Source organism: Canis lupus, chromosome 1, assembly GCF_011100685.1.
Source record: "Canis lupus familiaris isolate Mischka breed German Shepherd chromosome 1, alternate assembly UU_Cfam_GSD_1.0, whole genome shotgun sequence".
Lineage (NCBI taxonomy): Eukaryota > Metazoa > Chordata > Mammalia > Carnivora > Canidae > Canis > Canis lupus.
This window is the reverse complement of record NC_049222.1, coordinates 23,598,689-23,622,534: the sequence shown is the minus strand read 5'-3', so window position 1 is coordinate 23,622,534 and position 23,846 is coordinate 23,598,689. Positions and strand designations below refer to the sequence as shown.

At 48.4% G+C, this 23,846-nt stretch overlaps 1 long non-coding RNA gene and 2 pseudogenes across 1 annotated transcript; all 3 read left to right on the top strand.

Annotated features, from left to right (window-relative positions):
- The first annotated feature begins 1,162 nt into the window (after positions 1–1,162).
- On the top strand, positions 1,163–4,102 carry LOC102154698. The gene is made up of 3 exons (XR_005353470.1): positions 1,163–1,451; positions 2,360–2,445; positions 3,418–4,102. It is a non-coding gene; the product is annotated as an uncharacterized LOC102154698 (long non-coding RNA).
- A 5,466-nt stretch (positions 4,103–9,568) lies between these two features.
- LOC111095203 lies at positions 9,569–12,013 on the top strand (annotated as a pseudogene).
- A 2,488-nt stretch (positions 12,014–14,501) lies between these two features.
- On the top strand, positions 14,502–14,835 carry LOC106559494 (annotated as a pseudogene).
- The last annotated feature ends 9,011 nt before the right edge of the window (positions 14,836–23,846 follow it).

Genomic DNA, 23,846 nt, shown 5'->3' with positions numbered 1-23,846 from the left:
CTAGGGCCTCTGGCAACAGAAGTTCCAGGGCACAGTTACTCTGAGACGTCTGATTCAAACTAGGGGCTGGGAAGGCCCTGGGTCTACCGGAGAAGGGGAGGCTGTCCCCTGGGGCAGGATGAAGGGTTGGGATTCTCCCCAAGGAGAGGAAGGAGAAAGGCCGAAAGCAGAGTCTTCTGTGTCCTGCTATGTCAGTCTCATTTCCACCTGAGAGACTTTGCATGTTCTCTCCTTGGAATGTTCCCCCTCCTAAATCTCCACGGCTTCTTCCTCACTTCATTCAGCGCTTGTCCAAAGGACACGTTATCTGGGAGGCCATCCCGGAGCCCCTCTCTCTACTTATGTTGAAATATTATCTCCAAGTGTTCTACTTGGCATATTCAACAAGTCTATGAGACGCTAAGTTAGTGTGTGACAAATTAAAAAAAAATGAATATTTTACCAGGAGTTCCCCAGCTGCTAAATGTATCTTGTTGGTGATCGATTTCTAGGATATACAACAGCTACCGGGGTTCAGAATGAATCATAATAGGGGCACCTGGGCAGCTCAGTCAGTTGAGCATCTGACTCTCGATTTTTGTCTCAGGTCATGATCTTGGGGTTGTGAGATCAAGCCTCACATCAGGCTCTGCACTTGGTGTGGAGTCTGCTTAGGATTCTCTTTCTCTCTCTCCCTCTGCCCCCTTCCCCCGTAAAAACAACAACAACAAAAACCCCACAAGAATAAACTGTAATAACCAAGCAACCCATTGGCCAAAGTTTCATTTGGCCAAAAGGAATAATACTCAGATGAGGCCCGACAAGAGTGGCCTCTTGTTGTGAACTGATGCTATTTATTTCAGATGTTTGAGGATTTCCTCTCACATCCTCCATATCTGTGGGGTTACATACAGCCTGCTGTTTTGTAAAGCGATTAATCTAGTGTGAAAGGAATCGCAGTTATGATTTCTCTTCTACTTTGAAACCTCCTTCTCCAAACAAAATGATGAAGATCACCATTAGTGGGACAGGATTCACTTTTTAAACTACAGGCACATGGCAAGCTCAGGTGGAGTGGAAACCTTTTGCTTTAACCACCCATGTATGTTTTAAGGAACTTAAAAAAGAAATTCTGTAGATATATTAATTGTTGTGTCTGTTTGCCTTATCAGGCTTAGGCGATTTCTAACTAATTGAATTGGGAGATTGTTCCACTTTGGTGGAGAGAAAAAGCAGGCAAACCGGCCACGTCTAGCTCTTTCATGGATCCCATTTATGAAGCTGTGATTGGCTTAACCACAGAGCCAAGCACGTCCGGACTCATTCAATTGCCATCAAAATACTTCCTGAGCACCTACCACGTGCCAAGCTTCTCTCGGGGATTTAGCAGTGGCGAAAGAGAAAAACACGTCTGCCTTCATGGAGCTTTCGTTCTTGTGGGGGAGACAGGCGATGCCAAAATAAAGTATACGGTATGTCAGAAAACAACACGTACTGTGGTTAAAAAAAAATTTAAAAAGGCAGAACAGGGAGATGGAGGATGCCATGGAAAATGGGGTTGTCGGGGTCGTTCTTGGATGACATTTGCACAAAGATTAAGGGAGGTCAGAGGGCTAGCTAGTGGAGGGGCCTGCGGAGCAGAGAGAACGGCCGGGGGGGGCCCGAAGCATGTTTGAAGAACGGCAAGGAAATCGCTGTGTCTGGACCACAGTGAGCTAGGGAGGGAGTCGGAAAGGAAAGGGGGATCCTGTCTCCCAGGGCCTGTGCCCTTTGGAAGGACCTTTGTGCTTTGTTCAGAGTGAAAGCCGAGGTCCGGGTTTCACTGAGGAGTGACAAGACGTGCCCACAGTGCGAAAGGATTCCTGAACCGGGTTCTTTGACAGCCTACGTTATGTTAGTCACAACATCCGAATCCAAAAAGAGGGGCTTGGAGATCAAGTCATCCTCAGGTGTAGCTGGGAACCTGATGCGAGTCCCTATGCATGTTGCTAAGGGCCACCACCCTTTAAAGCCTCGGGGTTTCACCTTGGGAATGCTAAAGACCAACTGCCTCCAGGCCGATGCTAAAGGAGCAGTAGAGGTAAGAGCCCAGGAACAATTTTGGCTTCACCAGGTCAAGATTCTTCACCCCCACTTTTGCATCTCTGCTTGAAGGAAGAGGGTGAGCCTCAGCCTAGGACCTTCACACCAATGCCCTGCTGGTAAATTCCTGGTCACGGCAAACCTCGCCTAGAGAATCTTCTGCTAAGATTTCCTGAGTCATTTTTCTCTCCTAAACTTCTGGTGTTGCCGCAGTTGTTCATTTCATGGTTCACGATCTGCTATTTCTGTAAAACCAGGGGCACTTTATTTAACAGGAGTTTTTTTTTTCTATTTTAAGATTTGAGAAGCAGCCTGGGAGATGTTTGGAAGCAAAATGTGGATGTTGGAATCACTGGGGTTTTTGATTTGTCACGAAGAAAAAAGGTAATGAGTCCTGGCCAGACCTTTCGGACAAGTGGGATGGGGCAGGATGACCTATTTTGGGTGTCCTCAGTGAGACGGAGGAAGAAGGGATCTATCTGAAAACTTCAGGAAATGGGAATGTGCTGGGGCAGATTCATCATATGACACCAGCTCACCCATCTCCTGTGTCCGCCCCGGAGGGCCCGGGGGGCACTCCCTTCACCAAGTTTGGGCACGATGCATTTGTGGGGGGAGGCCCAACCTCCATGGAAAGCTCCGTGGTGGCTCTTGTTTCTGCACCGGGAGTGACAGTGGGGACTGCTATCATCACCCGGGCTCCCTGACTTAAGTGGGGCTGATGGAACCTGGGAGCAGGAGGTGGTATTTAACTGTCAAAGACAAGGCGGGTGGGTGTGGCTCCTGAAAGGGTTAGTAGAGCCAAAGTAGAAATCAGAATAGCATGGCCACCAGGACATGGCATCGGCGGGGTGATCCGGATATTCCTCGAAAACTGAAACAGATGGGCAGGCTACTAAAGGCTTACCTGATTTGCATGGATGGAAAAGCTCTGGGTGGGGTGAGGATTGATAGAATGTCGTGGGCCCTAAGACAATATCTGGACTTGAGCTAGTTCTTAGACCCAGAGGCCCTTGAATGATAGGGCGGAGAAGTCCCATTGAGGAAATCTGCTGCAAAGCCAACAGTTTACACTGCCAGCCTTCCTCCTAACCTTCTCTCAAGAGCTCATCAGGGGGATCGCACGCGTGGGGAGAAGGATGGACCCAGATTTTTGGAAAGTAGTGAACACTGGAGACCCAAAGCACCACGATGGTCCACCAATCAGGTGATCAATGGAGTTTGTCCCTGGGGGTCCCCCCCTGACCCACTCTGTGGTTATTTCTGCAAATCTAAAGACCGTAGTTGTAGAAAAATATATCACCAAGTAGCAGCACCCCATATTGGTTAGATGCTAAAAGCATCTCTTTTTTTCAGGTTCCTAAATGCTGATTTTACCCAGCGCTCGGAGGGAGCACCGCCAATACCTAGAGGCCGCTCCCAGATGGCTGTGTCTCGGGGCCGTGTCTGCAGGGGGCGACCACTCTGGCCGCCTAGCTGGTGGCTCACAAAGCCAAGCACGCTGCAGAGCTGAGCATGACACGTGCGCCGCAGCAGACCGGGAAGGACGGGAAGGAGGGAATGGGTCCCAGTTTTGCCATGACTTGCGCGTGCGTTGCCGGGCAAGTCGCTGTGTCCTTCTGAGCCTTGGTTTTCTCAACCTCCAGAGGAAACTTTGGGCTGGAAGCCGGGGTTGATTCTCAACCTTGGCTGCATGTTGGAGTCGCTCCGGGGACCTCAACATTGCTCATAACCTCGGCTCTCCACTAGAGATTTTGATTTAATCGTTTCGGGTTGGGGGCGTCTGTTGTTTTTGACACATCCTTGGGCAGTTCAAATGCGCATCCAGAAGCCTCCTACCTGCTCCGAGCGGCCGAGCCTCCCCACGATGTTCCTCATCCCGGATAGAAAGAGGCTCTGACACATTTGAAGTCAAAGCTCCGAAGGGCGGGATCCCTGGGTGGCTCAGCAGTTTAGCACCTGCCTTTGGCCCAGGGTGTGACCCTGGAGTCCCGGGATCGAGTCCCGTGTTGGGCCCAGCATGGAGCCTGCTTCTCCCTCTGCCTGGGTCTCTGCCTCTCTCTCTCTCTCTCTCTCTGTGTGTGTCTATCATGAACAAATAAATAAATATATAAATAAATAAATAAATAAGATAAGATAAAATACAATAAAATAAAAATAAAAATAAAAAAAGCTCCGAAGGGCCTTTGGAGGAACAAAACCTGCAAACCCCTACTCCCCAAATTAAAATCTGCAACGTTCCCGCGTTGAAGGAGACATCTGACTGGCCAGGCTACGGAGACGTCGGTCTGGGGACTAACTTGACTATTTGTCCCAGCCGTTTCGATGACATTTTGGAGGGCTGATCTACGACGCGTCCACTGCGTCTGCCTGTGTCCTAGACACAGGCCCACGTCTGTCCTTGTGTTTAATATGGGCCTCGCCGTCCCACCGCAGCTGTGCGGATCCGCCTCCTCGGGGCGCTCTCGCCTCCGTGTCGTGTTCTTATCTTCGGCTCCGGTAGCCTTTGCAAAGGGTTGCTCCTATCCCGCGAGCGGGATATTTGTTGTGGTTTGTGAGCCTGAAGCAACCACAAGCTCCCCCAGTGCCCTCCAAGATGCCACGGCGTCTTCTCCCTGCCCCCCCCCCCCCCCCCGTTTCCTTACCTTTTAAAGGCTCAGCCCCGAAGTGTCTTCTGGGTGAAATGTTCTATAATTTTGCATCTCACAGGAAGCTCCTTATTCATTTTGACTTTACTTTCGTATGGGGCGTCGGATGAGAAAGTGGCCCAGGCTCATTATTTTGCATGTGGCCGTCGGTCTCCCCAGCACCGTTTATTGAAGACCCTGCCTTGTCCCCATCGTGTGTCCGGAACTGCTCCACGCTAATGCAATTCTGCTGAAACCTGGCTCGTCCACCCAGAATGCAAAGCTGAGCTACTTTAAAAAAAAAATTATTTATTTATTCATGAGAGAGAGGCAGAGACCCAGGCAGAGGGAGAAGCAGGCTCCACTCAGGGAGCCCGATGCAGGACTCGATCCCAGGACCCCGGGGTCACGCCCTGGGCCGAAGGCAGATGCTCAACGGCTGAGCCCCCCAGGCGCCCCCTGAGCTCCTTTTCTAAAGCCAACTGGACTCCAAGCTGCTGCAAACCGATCGTGCTCATGGATAGCCGAGGCGGGTCCCTGAGGAACACCTCCCCAACTTGGTCAACCTTAAAACAATGGTGGCCTTTTCCCCGGCAGGTCAGGGACAGGGAAACCCGGCTTTGAAGACCTTGGAGCAGGGACGGCTAGATGGCACTGTTGCCCCAGATTTCCAGGGAGCCTCCCTCTGCAGACGCTGCTGGAGGAGCTGAGCCATTAATGTCCACGGTACCGGCCTCGACCAGCGGAGGATGTGTCATCCCCCAGCAGCCCCGGGGCCCGGAGGTGGCTCAGAGGCTCCGCTGCCGCCCAGTCCTCCCCCGGACGAAAATGTCTTGTGCGCGTGGCCCGTCCCCCCCGCAGCTTGGTCCCACACCAAGGCACCGTAAGAGGGTTAGTGGGATCCGTCCCAGTCGTGGGTTCGGACGCTGCTCTCTCAGCCGTATGACCGTGTTTCGCAGGGCTTCGCCCGGGAGCAGAGGGCGGTGGCTGCGGGGCTGCGGGCGGACCGGGCGCCGCCGGGCCGGGGTGACTTCGCGTCCCCACCGCGTCGCAGGGGCCACCACCGGCTGCACACGTGCGGGTCGCGCTCCAAATCCCTGCGGTGCTTGCGGGGCTGGTGAACGGGGCCCAGGGTCGTGGGGGCAGGTGGTGGGGGGGCTCCTTGGCCTCCGGGAGCCCCCGGGGTCTGTCCCTCCATCGCGAGGCCCACGTGTCCCCGGGGCACTGCGCTCTGCTTCCTGCACCCCCAGGTGTGCGGCCCTCGTCACCAGCCGCCCCACTGCGCCCGGGGCCCACTCCTCTCTGATGACAGAGCCTCAGGGGACAGGGCCCTGCTCCCGCTCTGGCTGAGCCCTCAGGACCTTTGTCTCCACACACGCTGGGCCCTGTCTGGCCGGCGGTGGCCAGTGGCCAGGTGGCCAGGTGGTGGCCCGTCCGGGAGGCAGTGGCCTCGCCCCCCACCCCGGCCTATCCTGCCCTCCGGGTATCACGAAGTCGCCTACACCTGGGAGAGCGTCCCCAGGCCAACCCCTCTGGTGCGCGGTTCACAGACAGTCCTCTTCAGTCGGCACCAGCGGGGCCCAGCGGGCGGGCTGCGGGGGGCTCAGGGTCGGGGTGCGGCCCGGGGAGCAGAGCCTCTCCCCTCCTGGCAGGGAAAGCCAGGCCCTGGACCAGAGCCCCGCCCCCAGGGCTCGGGGACAGCTGGAGAGGAGCCACCGTGGGGTCCCCACGGAGTCCTGCTGCCTCCCGAGGCTCCGGGCCTTGCCATCTGCTGAGGCCTCCCGAGCGGGGCCCTAATTAGGCCGCATCCGGCCGCCCCCCCAACCCTGTGCCCCCGACCCCAGGCAGGACTCCGCTCCCCCAGCTGCGATTCCCGGGGCTCTGAGCAGCTGCTTGGCTCGTTATTGAACCGCAGGGTCCCCAGGTGGCCGCCGCACTCTGGAAGTGGGTGGGGGGGGCGAGGGGCACCAAGGCACTGGGGTCTGAGGGTGGCAGAGGGAGGACGCAGCCCGCAGAGTGTGAGCCGTCGTGCAGAGGCCCGGGCGGGCCGAGGAGCCGGGTCCCTAACCTGCAGCGGGGGAGTAGCTCCCTGCTCCCACCGGGGGCCCAGCCCAAGGGAACCCCCTGTGCCCCCCAGGGTGCCCCATGCTCCTGCCCTGTGCTTCCCACCCAGCGACGGGCGACACCCCCTGCCCTGGAGAACAGGGCCTCAGAGCCCTTCTGCTGGGGACAGCGTCCAAGTCACGCCTGCAGGCGGGTCCGTGTCGGCAGGTGTCCAGCTCCCTGGGGCCCCCAAACCGTGGCAGGTGTCAGGCGCCCGCCCCTTCTCAGCACGTTCCAGGCCTGGTCTGCGGGTCGGCGGTGACAGGAGGCCAACGGGAGGAGCCCTGGGCAAAAGCCACGGGAAGCTGCACGGAAGGTGGGATCCTCCTCGAGGGGTCGTGCTGGCGAAGGGCGCTTGCTCCGGCCCATGTGCGCCGCCAGCGTGGACCCCGCTTCCCAGGAACCCGAGTGGAGCCACGGGGACACTGAGTCCCGTGGGCTCCCCACTTGTGGAGCAGGACTGTTTGAAGCAGTGGGATTGTGGGGGGTCGGGGGGCGTCCCTGGGTCAGAAGGCCGTGGGGTTTGGCTTCGGGCCTGTTGCAGCCGTCCAAGGGCCGCGGGCTCGGGGCTGGGCCGGGTTCCCCGGGGAGGCCAGGACAGCACTGCCTTTTCCCCTAAGGTCTCTGGGGGCATCAGAAGTTAGGGGTTTGCGTTCTGCGTTGGGGTCAGCCGGGCTCAGAGGGGACGGCTTCCTCCGTCCTCTCTCCAAGGCCGTCGGCTCAGGGGTGGCCAAGTGGGGGGCAGCCCTTCCCAGACTCCGGCCCCACAACCCAGGCTTCAGAAGGGGGGCCGTGCAGAGGGCACGAGGGCATGGGAGCCGCGGGGAGAACAAGACGGGGGTAGGCGGGGAGCTCAGCCCAGGGCGGGACCCCAGGGTCCCGGGATCAAATCCTGCATCAGGGTCCCCACAGGGAGCCTGCTTCTCCCTCTGCCTGGGTCTCTGCCTCTCTCTCTGTGTCTATGTCTTTCATGAATAAATAAATAAAATCTCAAAAAAAAAAAACAAAAAAACCTGCCAAGTCCTTAATTGGAGCCTGCGGCTCCTGTGGGGGCTTGGGGGCCTGGAGCGCTGATCTCTGCGGTGGGCGCCCCGCCGGTGCCCGGGAGATGGATCCCGGCTTGGCCCCTCTGGTGTGGGCAGCCCCGGGGTGCGGCACCGCTCCTAGCTCCGAAGGGAGCACTGCCTCCCTGACCTGACCCCGCTCTGGCCCTGCCCCCTGGAACTGCACGGACACGGCCCGTCCCCTCTGCAGATGACAGCCGGGGGGGGGGGTGGTATCACAGTCCCCAAGTCCTCCGTCACCCGGGAGCAGGGCTGGCGAGGAGTCCCTCCCGTCCCCAGGGCCTCAGCACGGCCGCCAAGGACCCCGCAAGGATGGCAGGAACCCTTGCCACGCAGCCGGGACAACAGCTTCATCCAGGAGCTTTTTTTTTTTTTTTTTTTTTTTAAGATTTTATTTATTTATTCATGAGAGAGAGACAGAGAGAGGCAGAGACCCAGGCCGAGGGAGAAGCAGGCTCCCTGCGGGGACCAGGTGCGGGACTCGATCCCGGGACCCCCGGGGCACGGCCTGGGCTGAGGGCAGGTGCTCCACCCCTGAGCCCCCAGGGCCCCCACCCAGGAGTTCTGGCACAGCTGGGGGAGGGGGAGGCCACGTGAGGGAGCAGCCACAGCCCCCGAGGGCAGGGGTGTCCCCGGGCCCAGAGCCACGGGAGACCCCGGATGGCCGGGCACTGAGGGGCGCTGCCTGCTGCAGGACCCCGCGCTCCCGGGGAGCTCCCCAGGGCCCTGGTGCAGGAAGCGGGCGAGGCCGAGCCTGTGAATGAGGAGGAGTGTTTGCCTGAAGTCGGGTCCCCAGGGGATCTGGGTTGGGGGGGTTTCTTTCTGATTGTTTTGAGTCATTGCAGGGGGAGAAGGCTGACGGGGGGGAGGGAGGGAGGAGAGGGAGGGGATGAGGGAGCGGAAGGGAGGGGAGGAGGAGGAGTGGAGGGAGGGGGAGGGAGGAGAGGCGGGGGGGGAGGGAGGGGAGGGGGGGCAGGGGGGAGGGGGGGAGGAGGGAGAGGGGGAGCGGGTAGAGGGGGGGGGGGGGGAAGGGGGAGAGGGAGGGAGGGAGGTGAGGGAAGGGGGGGAGGAGGGGGGAGGGCGGATGGGAGGGCGGAAGGGGGCGGGCGAGGGGGGGAGGAGGGGGTAGGGAAGGGTGGTCGAGTGGGTAGGGGGGGAGGGGGAGGGAGGGGAGGAGGGAGGTAGTGGAGTGGCGGGGGAGGGAGGAGGCAAGTGATCGTACTGTAGGATGGAATGAAGTAAGGAACTTCCTGACGTCTTCGACTTCTCCTTCCTTCCTTCCTTCCTTCCTTCCTTCCTTCCTTCCTTCCTTCCTTCCTTCCTCTCTCTCTCTCTCTCTCTCTCTCTCTCCTTTCCCAGCAGACTGCCCCTTTGCTCTGGTGATTGTGCTCTTCTTATTTTCCTTGGGAAATTGCCCTCCTGCATGCATGTGGCTGAGCCATCAGTGCCATGACCCCAGCAGCCCCTTTCCCAGAGGGGGGCACATCAGACAAACGTGGCGACTTGAGCAGAGTTGCTGAGGGACACATGGTCGCTGGAACTGACTCCGATGATGGCCTTTCCCTACAGAGGCAGTGTTCGGGTTCTCCGCTGACATACCTGCAGCTGCTCTGATTCTGGGGTTTTCCAAGACCCTGCTATTCACCCTCCTCTTTTTACTATTATTGCAAGCACTTCCCAGAATCCCTCCCATGAAGTCCTTTCTTGCTCAGGTTACCTAAGGTCTATTTCAATTACATACAACCAAAAAACGATGTGCAGTCTTTACCTGTATTTCTTAAAAGTGAGAGGAAACCACCTGGCTTGGTGGGAATCTATCAAATATTGACTCTAAAGCCAGCACATCAGTTATCCCTCTATGTTTGTGTCTTCACAATATTGGAAGCACAGTGAATTACTGCCAACCTGGCAAGTAAGCTCCCCTTGGTGTGCTGAAGGGACCTATTCTGATTGCTATGGAGTTTCAAAATCTGTGATGCAAATGAGCGTATGGGAATCAGGTCTGGAAAAACCACTTTTATGTGATGACTGTGATTTGGTCATATCAAAATGGGCACATCAAAATATAAAAATAGCTTTTTCATCTCCTAGAAATGTGAACCATGAACATCTCTAAGCCTCATCCTATTCTTGGGTTTGACCTTACTGCACCTCTAAAATTCACTCAGAAATGGAAGATGAAGATGAACATCAGGAAGTCAGTGTGGTTATAATTATATTAGTGGCACTTTAGAAAAATTTCTATTTTTTTAGAAAAATTTCTTTAAATTGCTTTACACAAATGTCAAAATATCTTCAAAGCAGTTGCATCAAAATATCATGTATCTGATTTCTATATGTACATTTGAGTCATAAAAATGTGCCAAAAATATGGGTTTTTCTGCAAGAAGAGGATCCCTTCCATCATCACGCACTACTTTTCAGATGGACAGAATTGAGTTTATCAAGAGCATTTATGTTCAGTAATTAAACTAGTTAAGAAAACTCTTCTTCATGTAACTCATTCAGTCCATGTTTACCCACATTGTCCACAGCGAGAGTTTGACAGTAACTTCTTGAAATCTCAACCCAGGAAAATATTAGCTTCCCTCATAGCTTCTCAGCACAGAAACAAGGTTAGTTTGGTAAAGCTTGTTTCATAAAAATCATGGTGGCACAAGTAATTATTTCAATCATTCTCATTTAAATATTAAAAGATATCAACATTTTAAAAAATTGGCCAGGTCCTAGTTTCTAATAGGGAAACCGTAGGAGGAGGGACCCTTGAAAGACCGCTGACTGGCTGCCCTTCTCAACACTTGAAGCTGCCAGCATGATAGTCTCCTGATGGGTCTGGCCACATAGCCATTCACCCTCAGATGTGTCCGCCTTTGCTATGGAGGGCGGGGGGCAGACAGTATGATGGAATACTCCGTGAGTTTCATACTTACGGCCTTAAACTTTTAAAGATAAATGAGTTTCCAGAAAATGTTACAAAAATCATTCATCTTTGAACAGCTGACTCTGCATTGGTTGGTTTCAGGAGTGCAAAATTTGGAGGCAGAGTAAATGAAGTGTTTCATGTTTGGAAGTGTGATGGTTTTGCTCATGAAACTGAAGTTCAGAAAGGCTTGATCAAAAATAAGGAATGCCCAGAACAATTTCTCATCCCAAATTTGGCTCTCCTTGCTAACCAAGAGTTTGAGATTACTTACGTGGTACCATTGTCCAAAACAGAAAAGCCTCCAAAGGAGTCCATGAACTGGTTATTTTCCAGATGAAACCTGATGGGCCAGCTCCGCGGGGTGACACATTAAGAGGGAAGTCACTGCCCTTTAGATTGAAGACACATAAAACCAACTGGTGTTCTCTGCCCAGAATATGGAGCAACCAGCAGAGCTCGTGTTCTTTGGTGCAATGAGTGTGGATAGTCGTGTAGCTGGGAGACATCAGTTTCATGAGAACCTCAGACTCATGGTGGCTGTTTGGGAAAATGTCAACTACGAAGTGTTACAGCAGAAGAAGCTTTGGATTCCTATGTCACCTCACCGCTGAAATAGTCTGCTACTGAAATATGAAGCATTTCATTAACTGCTCTAAAATGTGTCTGTTAAGGGGCTTTGATTCTCCCAAGAGATTCTCACTTTTATTTCGAGGAGGTGGTAGGTTAATTAGCTACGTCCCTTGCATTTTTGGAAGCCACCTCTGTCTTTTGTCAGCACCGCTTCAGGAGATAGTTCTGTTCATTTCCCCTATGACATTTGCGTATCTGTTAGAAATTGTTATCACTACTGCATGATCTTGATTTTTCTTTTGTTTCAGAATATCTCTTCTTCTCTATTTTGACAACCCTTTGCCTTATAACATTTTATTATATTCAAATGATGATGTCACATTTCCATGCTTGTGACAATATTTTAACCTTATTTGCACACAATGTCTATCTTTTCATCATGTCTGTTTTTCTGGTATTTTTAAACAATTTCTTTGCCCAGTTAAGTTTATTTTGTGATACCAAATGAGACTCACAAAAATTTAGATCAAATATATTTCTTTACTTTGGAAAAGTACAGTATCACCTGTGCCATCTGTACTAGTTATGGTTTTCACATTAATTATTAGTCGTTCTAACTTGGAAAATAATGTAATTAGGTCTTGGTATTAAAAAACTTTAGAAGACATATTGGTTCATATGCTGAAGTGTGTTCATTTATAATTAATTTCCCTATTTTACTTCATTTTATTTTATTTTTTTTAAGTTTATGTATTTAGAGAAAGAGAGAGAGAGGGAGAAAGTGGGGAGAAGGGTTGGAGGAAGGGGAGGGGGAAAGGGAGAGAGGGAATCTCAAGCAGGCTCCCTGCTGAGCCAGATGTGGGGCTCCATCCTATGACCTTGAGACCATGACCTGACCTGAAATCAAGAGTCAGATTCTCAACCAACTGAGCTACTGAGGTGTTTCAACTTCATTTTCCTTTTCTTTTGTTTTTTTTTTTCAACTTCATTTAAATCACAACTTAACAAAGATACTTGGACATCTCTTTGTTTTAAGGAGATCTTTATGGCTATGAAAATACTTGCAATAATAAAACTATATATCTGTAAAGAAATATTAGTGGTCTGGATATTTTAACTTTCACCTTTCTGTAATCCACCCATTTCTTTTTTTTTAATGGAGCATGTTTCTGTTCTCCAAAACATGGCTGCTTGTACCCCACACTTGCCTCTGTGAAATGGGATGCCGTTCGCCTGAATGCATCTGAGCGGCCAGATGTTTTCCTGCCTCCTCACTTCCCTCATGTTTCAATTTCCTACTAACCGTATTTGTTCCAGCCTTCCCAGTTTGAAGATCACATTCCTTGATAGAGAAAGCAATATAGGAGGTAAATTGCCCTGGTTTCTCTGTTAGCTTTCACCATAACATCATTTGCCTGCAACAGGCCCTTCGTTCCTTCTGCTCTGACCCCAGTCCAAAGCCCCCTTACACCCATTTTAAGCCTCAGGCCAATTTGGCCTCTGTTTCTCTGGGACCATTAGGACTGGCTAATCTTCTTTGGTTTATAAATGCTTCTTTTCCTATTTCAGGAATTACTTTTTAAAATCTGGGATCATTAGAGAGCTGTCTGCATGGTTTGTTGTTGTTGTTTGTTTGCTTTTGGTTTGCTTTTTAAAGGATGCTTCCCCTTTTAATTCGTGAGCGATGTCATTTGTTGTTATGGACCGGATGCATGTGTTTCCTTAAAATTCATATGCTGAAATCTAATTCCCAAATTTGGAGATGCAGCCTTTGGGAGGTGATTTGGGACCAAATCACCTGGGTGGTTAGCTCACTCACTCTCTCTGTGCCACCCGAGGATGCAAGGAGAAGCTGGCAATCTGCAGCTCAGAAGGGGGATTTCCCCGAAAGCCCCCCCAGACCATGCTGGTGCCCTGACCTCTGACTTCCAGCCTCTGGAACTGTGAGGAGTAGGTTTCTGTTGTTTACAAGCCACCTAGTCCCTGACGCGTTGTTACAGCAGCCCAGATGCATGAAGACATTTGTTATTGTTCAAGTAGGAGTCTTTCCTGTGAAACTTCTTTCTTCTTTTAGCCACTCTATCTTTGCAAGGGTCATACCTACCTTTTCTCTGAACTTTTGCAAATTATTTTCCCCTAAAATCTAGCTTTCATGTCTCATTATGGCCAGTGCTTCTGTTGGGGAGCAAGAATGTCCTGTCCCTTTCATGATCCTTCTAGCCAGACTGAGAATCAAAATGACGTGAGACAGATTAACAGGAGAAAATAAAATTTAATAGTGTTCATACAGGGAATCCACACAGACATGGAAATCCCAAAGGCAGGCAAAATAAGGTGTATGTGTCATTCTGGACTAAGGAGAAGGGATAAGGGTCTGGAACTTCTTTTGAAGGAAAGAAGATATCATGGGAAGATAAAAAATAAATGTTTTGTAGACAAATATTTTCTGGGCCCCTTGGAAACAATGGGACATAGAGGACTTTAACCAAACAGGCCTTGTTAGGTTCTTCTCTGTCTACCGTACCTAGTTTATATCATAGTATGGTTGTCTATGGTGTAATTTTCTTCCTGTAAATTCTCTTTAGGCAAATGAGGAAGAGCTCTTCCTCAATCTGCTGGGTTTGGCTGCTTTTTAACTCAAAACAATCTTCATGCTAGCTACAGTGGCCTATCTTGGGGTCACTCGGACCTCTTGGACTCCACCACTTTCTTCATTCTTTGGGTGTTAATAGTTCCACAATGATGATAGTCACTTTATATGACTATTTATTTGACTACACTAGGCTTTTGGGGCCTAAGGGTTAGGTTAGAAGCCTTCAAGTAGTAGCTGAAAGATGATGGGCCTCTGAATTTAGCAGATTTGGGTTCAAATCTCCATAGACCTGCTGATGATCTTAAATAGTCCCCTTGACCTGTCTGACTCCTAGGGTCAATCATATCGCTTTGCAGGGATGCTTTTAAAATCATTAAGAATGTAAAATTAGCTCAATAAACGGTACCCATTATTATTGCCTGAATAATGTTTTTGATCTTTAGGGAAACTTTCCTGCTCCAGCATATGTGCCTGAGCTTTCTTTCCTTTCTCGCTTGGAGAAAAAAACCTCGTTAAAAGGCTGCTCTTGGTTGGGGCTGTCCCACACCTAAGGCAGGAAGATGCAGGCTACAAAGAAGACGAAAAAGTTGCTGGAGTCTAACAATTATAAGCTCCAATTCATTATGAGGAGCGGGGTACAATCAGACTTTGAAAATGGTCAGACATGGCAAAGCGAAATTGGTCATCCTGGCCAACAACTGCCCAGCCTGGAGGGAATCAGAAATAGAGTACTCCACCACAGTGGCCAAAACTGGTGTCCATCACTACAGTGGCAATAATATTGAACTGGGCACAGCATGTGGGAAACACTGTAGAGTATGTACACTGGCTGTCATTGGTCCAGGTGATTCTGATATCATGAGAAGCCCGCCAGAACAGACGGGTGAAAAGTAAATCATGCAAAATTTTTCTTTAAGAAAACTGGCCAGAGCTTGTGAAAAAAAAAAAAAATGTGTGCACAAGTTGGGAGTGTGGATAAGTCAATCTACAAGAGGTAACAGTAGGGTTGAAATATAGACACATTGGTGGCAAAGAGCTACTAGCTGAGCACACAGGTTCTGAAAGCTAAAGTGAATGCCTTAAAATCTTTCTGGGCCACATATTAGTTTTGTGATCTTCAGCCAAGGGCTGGAATGTGCTGCATTCCCATTTCTTTACCTACAAAACAGCCCTAACTCATTGATTTGTTCTAAAGATTTGAACAAGTAAATACATGTAATTGCTTAGACTATCACCTGGCATATAGTGCTTAATAATGTTAGTTTAGCCCTTATGATTATCACTGAGCACGTCATTATACGAAGACAGAGGCCCCAGCATTCCCATGCCAACCAGAGTATCTGAGATAACACTGAGAAACTCTCTCAGATAAACTGGGCTAAGGAGATGAGCAAAAGAAAGTCACTGAATAATGTTCATGAGAAAGCTTCAGTTGAGAAGTCCTTCCATCGGGAAACACGTAGAAGCATCTGGAGGGAATGGATTCGAGTCATGATGCTGTAAGGGATGAGCTTATAAGGGCAGCTGAACATTTACCATCAGTTTTGGGGTACATCTTGCTGAATCACTGAGCCCCCATCTGAGCAGGCTAGCCAAGTGTCCCCTGCCCTTTTAGGGGACTGGAGGTGTACACCATTCTCTGACAAGATGGATTGTCAGTGAACCCGTGGGTAGGCAGCTACACACCTTATAAATCCTCCTCCCCTTCGTTTTTTGGCCATCAGTCAATCCAACTTTTAAAAAGATGTGTGCTCAAAGGCTAAGTTGTAGGATCAAAGTCTGGGATAGTGGCAAAAAGGAGAAAGCACTGGAGACAAGGTCAGTGCCCTTCAGGACTATTCCTTAGACTCTAAGAGAACAAAACCCTGCTCAGAGCTAAAATAAACATGTTTCCAAATGGGAGAAACTCTCCTCAGGGAATGAGGTGGCTTGCCAGACAGAAAGAGACAGATAAACATTTATCCCTCCTCCTTCAATCTCATAGTTGGTATAGCCTGATAACCTCGTGTCCTTTCCTTTCAAAACATAATCATTTATGCCCCCCAGTGAATACCAAGGCCCTGCCACATATGATCTTTCCAACGTTTCCCTTTCAGCACGGTGGACTGAGCCAGATTCCCCAAATCTGCAACGGTGCCCGCTCAACAGGGCAGCCTCTGGTTAAAGGGAGCAGACTGGCCCTAAACTATCAGACTGAATCTTGTTTCCACCATTTCCCACCTGATTACACTTCGGCCAAGGGTGTGTCCTTTTAAAACTGGGCAGGGTCATAGGAACACCTAATCCCAAAAGTGTTTATAAGGATTAAGTGAGTTAATACAGTGCCTGGCACAGAGTAAGCACCCAACCGGTTAGCTTTATCCTTTGAAAACTATTAAGGAACTGGTGGCTATAAAATGAGAAACTTTTCTTTGAATTCCTGTCACTACCTTCCATAAAATATTCTTGTTTATCAAAAGTAAAATTCAAGGTGGATTTTTAGGAGACTCTAGTCTGTTTAAATCCAAGCTCTATATAAGGCTGAATTCATTCAAAAGTCTACTGACTCCTTAGGGTTGATTCAAAACACCATTTTCTCTAGGGAGTCTCTCCAGCCACTTGTATACCGAGTCCCACTCCTGGTTGCCCGTTGCACATGCAGCCCAAACTTCACATATTCCAAGTTGGCTGACATCACATTTTGCATTTCCTTCTCTTGTTTCATCTGAGTAAATCTTTTGTTCTGAAGCATATTCCCAGATAATTGAAGACAGTATATGCTCAGCATTTTAAATAATATAGTGAGTGAATTTATTTTTCTTTTGAAATCCAGGTCTGGCATACAAAGGGCAAACTGGGTGGATTCATTTTAAAATAATCATCCAGGGGCACCTGGGTGGCTCAGTCGGTTAAGAGTCCAACCCTTGATTCCTGCTCAGGTCATGATCTCAGGGTCGTGAGATCAAGCCCTGAGTTGGACTCTGGGTGGAGCATGGAGCCTGCTTAAGATTCTTTCTCCCCCTCTCCCTCTGCCCTTTCCTCTGAAAATAAATAAATAAATAGATCGATATCATCATTAAAAAAGAGGTCAGAAAAAGAAAAAAAAAAAGAGGTCAGATTGTGTTGAAGGTCTGGCTCCCCTTATTTTGCTCTGTGACACAATGTAAGTTCTCTAAACTCTCTGAACCTTGATTTGTTCCTCTCAATAATCCTATTATTGAGAGGAACTAAATGGCATAAAGCACACGCTCAAGTTCCTGGACTAAAGTGGGTTCTGGACAAATGTTGGCTCATAACCAGTGTCAGTGGACCCTCTCCTATTGGTCAATCAGACAACCTTGAGTTCTACCCACCTCCTTGTGTCCTAATCACTTGACAGCCCAAATGAGTGATCAGTGTCCAAGAGATTTTTGTATCAGTCTTAGATTTTGGCTGGACTCCCAAGACCTCTTTTATGGCCATTCTCAACTCTAAGCAGTTCTTGAGGTGTATAGTGATAAATACTATCTGAGTCCTGAGGAAGAGTGCAAATTCCAGGACCCCAGCCTGGATGATCCCGATTCCTTAATGCCAAGAGGGGCTCAGGAATCTGCATTTTCAGCATGCGGTGAGTGATGGCACCAGGTGATTCCCATGCAAATGCTGAAGGAAATACACTTTGAGAAATTGCTAGTGTAGTTTCTAAGTCCTAGAAATAAACTCCTCATCTGTGCTATCCAAAAAGGCAGGGGTGCATACGTAGACTTTAGGGCCCCTGTCAGCTCCCTGAAATTGAAGGCAAGTCGCGTGTAAATACATTTGTTTGGGGAGATGTTTGACTTTAGCTTTCATTTTATATACGTTCATAAACACTCTGACCCACAGCTCCATCTCACCAAAAACAAAAGAAAACAAAACAAAACACTTAAGAGCCAGATGTCCATGTTCCAGGCATCTTCCATCTAGCCCTCAGGGTCTGCCTATCTCCAGAATAGCCCCACTGGATGCAGCTGTGCCAACAGTTAGCCCATCCCCTCGAGGAGTGATCTCATACCAGAACCTATTGCTTTTTATGGCCAACAGGTGGTTCTTCCTTGGTAGGCACAGTTGCATGCCATGCACAGGAGCAGAGCATGCAGATGTGGCCTATCTTCAATGGCTCTCCAATTGGTTTACACTCCTACTGAGCACAAGTCTTAGTGAAACCCTGTGATGGCCCCCGTGTGGGCCTTACTGGGTGCCCAACGAAGGCAGCACATCAGGCCTTCTTTACGTTGAAAACTTGTCTGCCGAGGTCCCCGTTAGGAGTTCAATTTTCACAGGTTGCTCGTGGGGTGTCTCTATGGGAGTCCAAATCATCTACACTGGGGAAGGTCTGAGTCTCTGTGTCAACCTGGCTATTCTCTCTGGGGAACCTGGCCACACTGAAGCTCCCCTGGGCACTGAGCCTAACCCAAGGTAAGGCTTCCTTTTCTCCTTACCTGAGAACACAGTCCAAACAAGTCAGTTCCTGGGGCGGGGGGCAGGGGGCGGTGGGGGAGGAGGGAGAGCTTGCTCTCTGCTGTACCCATTGTCTCTTTAATTCCATTTTCTCTACCCTAAGCTTGTGGGGTAAGACCTACCTGGATCAGTATTCATTTAGGCACCTTGTCTCCTAAGTTCTTCTCTTAATAGAGAAACATCAAATATCATCTCTTTACTACTACCATTGCCACCAATGCCTGATTTGCCATTTATGAGAATCTTGCTTCCCCTCTAATGGCCTTTGACATTATCCTGGGCTTTGGAACAACTATAAATGGCTCAGGTTATTTTCTGGTGATGCTTGCACGTGTTTTTCCTCTGAGCATTCTCTGTCTCAATCCTCAGAGCTGATTACCTCTGGATTTCATGTTGTGTGGTCCTGGAGGGGGAGCAGGATGCAGAGCAGGGCAGTGAGATACTGGTGTGGCCAGGCAGCTCAATCTGATGTCCCTTGTGAGCCACCCAACCCGCCACTTCTTTGGTCCCTTTTCTGTCCTTTACTTCTATGACGAAAGCTTTCCTGAAGAAATCCAACACTGATTCCTGTGCTGCTGGTGAACATGTCACTGTGGGTCTGGAAATGGTGAAGTGCCTTTTGTATTCACTTGCATGCTTCCAGATCGCTCTGTTCTCCTTCCTAGTAGCTTATTCCATATGAAGAGCTTAGCAGAGCTGGGCTCTGGAAGAGAGCAGGCAAATATGGTGATATAAAATGCTAACAACAGCAGATGGCAGGAAAATTTCCTTTAAATTCAGATGAGCAGTTGCTTCTTCTGGTGGGTTTTATTATTAAGTTTATTTCCATCGTTTGGCTAGATAGGGTCTATATCCTTGTGCTTGCTTATCATGTGCTCAAATCATCTTGCTTTTAATATCTGAAACAAGGAGCTGTTCATTATACCAATTATAAATATATCCATATGGTCCCATGTGTAATTGTCAACTCAGTCACACAGATGCAGCTTTCATGTTTGGAAGGAGTGAATGTTCACCTTATCCTAGAGAAAATGGTAGGCTTCTGAGCTTTTAGGCTCCTATGAACCATTTTCCTGAGGATACAGTGAGCCTTTCTGAAGGCCAAAAATTATTGATCCTTTAATTGATTTCAAATATGTTATCTTTATCTTAGGCCCAGAGGTCCTGACTGTAATCTCTGCCTTACAACTATTGACACATAGTGTTCTTGTATTAAGCTATCTCTGCTCCCCCTGCGAATTTGTGATTTTTCATTTCCAACATCTATTAGGAAGAAACAAAGTTCATCAAGTTCTTTGGAAATTGAATTAAAATGATTCTTTTACCCTGTGGCCTCCCCGCCGACGTAGACTTCTTCACCGTCACGGTTATCAGCAACATCTCCTTTATCTCCCTGGCCTTCCTGCTTTGTGGTTACTACCATCGATATTAATTAATTTCATATGTAGCCCAAATGGCATCAGATTATATATTTTTGACTATTTCCAGGTCAGGAATCCTAGAATTCCAAGGACACAAAGGGACATCTGGAGGTCATACAACCCAATCCTCTGCTTTTCCAAAGACATGTTCAAATTATATGGAAGGAATTTATTTTCAAGCAACTAATGGATATCAACAGGGCATTAAAAGGAAATGTCTCCTCTTTTCTCACAGGGTCTCTAGGTAGGAGTAAGGGACCTTCAGAGCTAGGGGAATACCATCACAGGCAATTTTGTGAACCCAGTGATAATCCTCCTATTGAGGAGAGATGTGCAGTGAACCTGATTATTTCTCAAAGAACTGTCATTTTCCCAAGAGCTGGCATTTTCAGCCTCTTGAAGAACACTAACCACTGTTATCACAGCTCTAACTTGAGCAATCAATCAGGGATTTGAAACATTAAACTCGAATACATAATTCTGAAGGGGATAATTTTAGCAAAATTCACCCCGAATTGGAACTGCTTCAGTCAGCCCTTCTCCGACGAGAGGGTCACTGCTTGCTCTTTTTGGCACTGACAATTCCCTCTCCACACTCTCCCCATCCTCCTTTCCAGCCAGAGGAGATGAGGTGCTGGGCTATGGATTTATGAGAAGAATCCCCAGAAACCTTGGAAAAGAGACAAATACAGTCCACTCAGGAGAATTCCCAGGAGGAAGAAGTGACTCTCTCTTATTTCATTGCTATGCAAGCTGCAATTTCCAGGGCAAGAATCGCACAAGTAGAAAAGGTGATCTGGAACTTACCTCTGACCCTATCAGATATCATAAGTGATACAACTTCTGCTTTGGAAGCCCAACAAACCAACTTCAATTTAAATTCATTAGCTAAAGTTTCTCATAGCTAATCATATAACCCTTATTTTTTCTTAACGAGTCAAGGGGACATTTATGCTAGAGCAAACACTTTCACTTTTTTTTTTTTTTTTTTTGCACCTAAATAGAAGCCTATAATTAGTCTAGAAAAGAAAGCACCATTTGGATTTCAAGAAGAGACCATTTGGAATTTGGGACATGTTTTCATTGCCTGGATTTGATAATCTAGGTCCCTGTCTTCGGGGTCTATTACAAGAACTAAAACCCATTTTTGTTTCTGTTCCTGGTAATTGCCTGTGTTGCAGGTGGCTGATGCATCCTGTCCAGAGTTATAAATGCCACCGTGCAGCCGTTATCTTGTCAGATGTTAAGCTACTTGTCCTGCAACAAAAGGAACAGCAGCCGCAAACCCTATTCCCACTATGGACTAGTTCTCATAGTCTGTTCAACCTCTTAATGAGCAAAAGCTCAGCAATGGTGGCCACCTGAATATCCTAGATGAATGTACTGCAGTCCAGCTTTGTCTGTCCTTGGACAAAAGGGGTAACTGAGGGAGGAAAGTGACCCTGAGAGCCAGGAGCTCACCTGGCCTTGTCAGTGGGGACAGTAGTGTTGTGAGGTGCTTCCTGTCAGTTAGAGCGAGGCTTTGGTGTCCCCCTTTTGACAATAGACAATTTCAAAGAACACCAACACCAGGCAAGACCACTTAGAAAAGACACAAATAAGATCATTCTGTATCACATCAGAACACAGACAAAATCATAAACATTGTCTCTACCACAAAATGATCTGACTTCACCCCATCCTGGATCACAGAAGCCTGATTTGTCTTTACTGGTACCCGACCCAACCTCACTGCATCTTTCTAGGGAAGAATGATAGTTACCCAATCATAGAATTACCCCACTTCCTGACAGCATCCAAAGTAGAATAGACCACATTTTCCTGTAAAACCAGCAAATCACCTATGAGAAGCCCAAATTTCATACGCCCCTTCAACGCCCTCTTACTGAACCACTCTACCACTCTCCATTGGGTGAATTCTCTTTTGTTGCAACAACTCTGTACCCCAACTTGGTTCAGTTGCAGATGTGTTCCAGGTGGTCTTTAGGTAAAGGGCATCGACATCATCTTGCACTATTTCGTGTCTCAGTAAGCATCATCCTCATTTCATCCATTACCCTCAGTGTACAGGGACCATGAAGTCACACTCACCATCTCCCTCTCAACCCCATACTGCATCGGCCATAGATCCTGATGACTTTACCTTGTAATAGAGCTCACAACCCTCTCCTACTCTATACCGTCAAAGCAACCTCTGTGTCAGGGTCACAGTCATCTCTCACTGTGCAGACCCCAACAGTCTCTAAACTGCAGTCTTCCTGCTGCTCCCTTGACTCTCTCCAATCCATATCTCACACTGCAGCCAGAGTAATCCTTTCTAATTGGAAAACGTACAGAGACATCCTCGTGTTGAAAGTACTGTAATGCTTCCTAAAGCCTCAGTTACTTGAAATGGCCAAGAGGACCATGAGAAGTCTGACCAGTTCTTGCCTCTTTAGTCTCATCTCCTGTCATTCCCCACTTTTCAGATCCAGCCACATTGGTCTTCTCTCATTTCTTGGAACACCATATGCTTCCTGCTACCACAGGGTCTTTGTACATGCCATCCCTCAGGAAGTTCACTCCCTTCCTCACCTTTCAGTTCTCATGTTAGCTGTGTCTCGGGCTGGCCTCCTTTGGCCACCAGAAGTCAGCTCATCTTATTTGTACCTCATAGCACAGTCGTCTTTCTGTGGTAGCACTTATCATAGTTGTGGGTTTTTAAACTAAATTAAATTAAATTAAATTAAATTAAATTAAATTATTTTTTATTTATTTTATTTTATTTATTTTATTTTATTTTTATTTTATTTATTTTCATAGTTGTGGTTTTATTTGCATTGGTGTGATGCTTAGGTGAATACCTGTCTCCTCCATAAGACTCCTTACACTTGGTAAGTGCTTAATAAAAAATTTGTGCAATGAGTGACAAGTTCATTGTCACTATCACCACTGCCACTGGTGAGCTGCCTCATTTTGAACCTGTCATTTAACCTTATTAAGTTTCTTAGTCTGGTTGAGCTACTATAACAACATTCCACAGACTAGGGGGTTTAAACAACAGATACTTAGTTTCTCACCGTTGTGGAGACTGAGAGTCTAAGATCAAGATGCTGTCAAAGCTGGTTTCTGGTGAGGGCTCTCCTCCTGGCTTGCAGACAGCCACCTTCTTGCTGTGTCCTTACACGGTGTTTGTGCACGTGGGGGAGAGGAGGAGATCTCTGGTATCTCTACTTATAAGGACATCCATCTGTTTGGATTAGAGCTCTCTTCTTATGACCTTATTTAACTTTAATTACCTGTCTTAAAGATATCTCTAAATACAGTCACACTGGGTGTTAGGGCTTCAATAGATGCATCTTGGGGGAGCACACAATTCAGTCCATAACTTTAATTCTAGATTTCTCTCTAAAAACTCTTCCTCTACACTGTTTTCTGTGTAGAGACGAATAGTTTCTCTAGGAGATGTTGCGAAGGTAAAACAGGGCTATATATGTGAAAATCTCCTAAGACATACAAAGTCCTAGCCTGTGGAGGGTGGTAGGAGTCTACTCTTTGGTCAAGAAAGATTGTGGCTTATGTCTTCTCCCTGTAGAAAAAGTTTATAAATAAGAAAGCCTATATTGGGGCGGGGATGGGGATTGTTTTATCTTAACATCAGAAACATAATTGGTAAATTTGTGATGTTGAACTTTATTCAGCTGGGTTCTTGGACATCATGGGTCCTCACACCTGGATGGCTTCCGTAGGCCAGTTGATGGGGTGGAGGCTGGGCCATAAGTCTTCTGTAGTCTCTTCCAACTTCAATCCTTGTACTGTGCTATGTGTTGCCTCTGTCTTGTGAGGAACGGGCCTGGAGTTAATTTTCCCTGTCTCTGCATATTAGAGGTCAGCAAGCTTTTGAAAAGGGCCACATAGGAAATAAATATTTTAGGCTTTGCAGGCTATGTGGTCTCTTCCACTATGACCCAACTCTGTGTTCAGTTGTAGCAGGAAAGCAGCCTTAGACACCATGTAAATGAATGAGTAGGGCAGGGTAAATAAAAC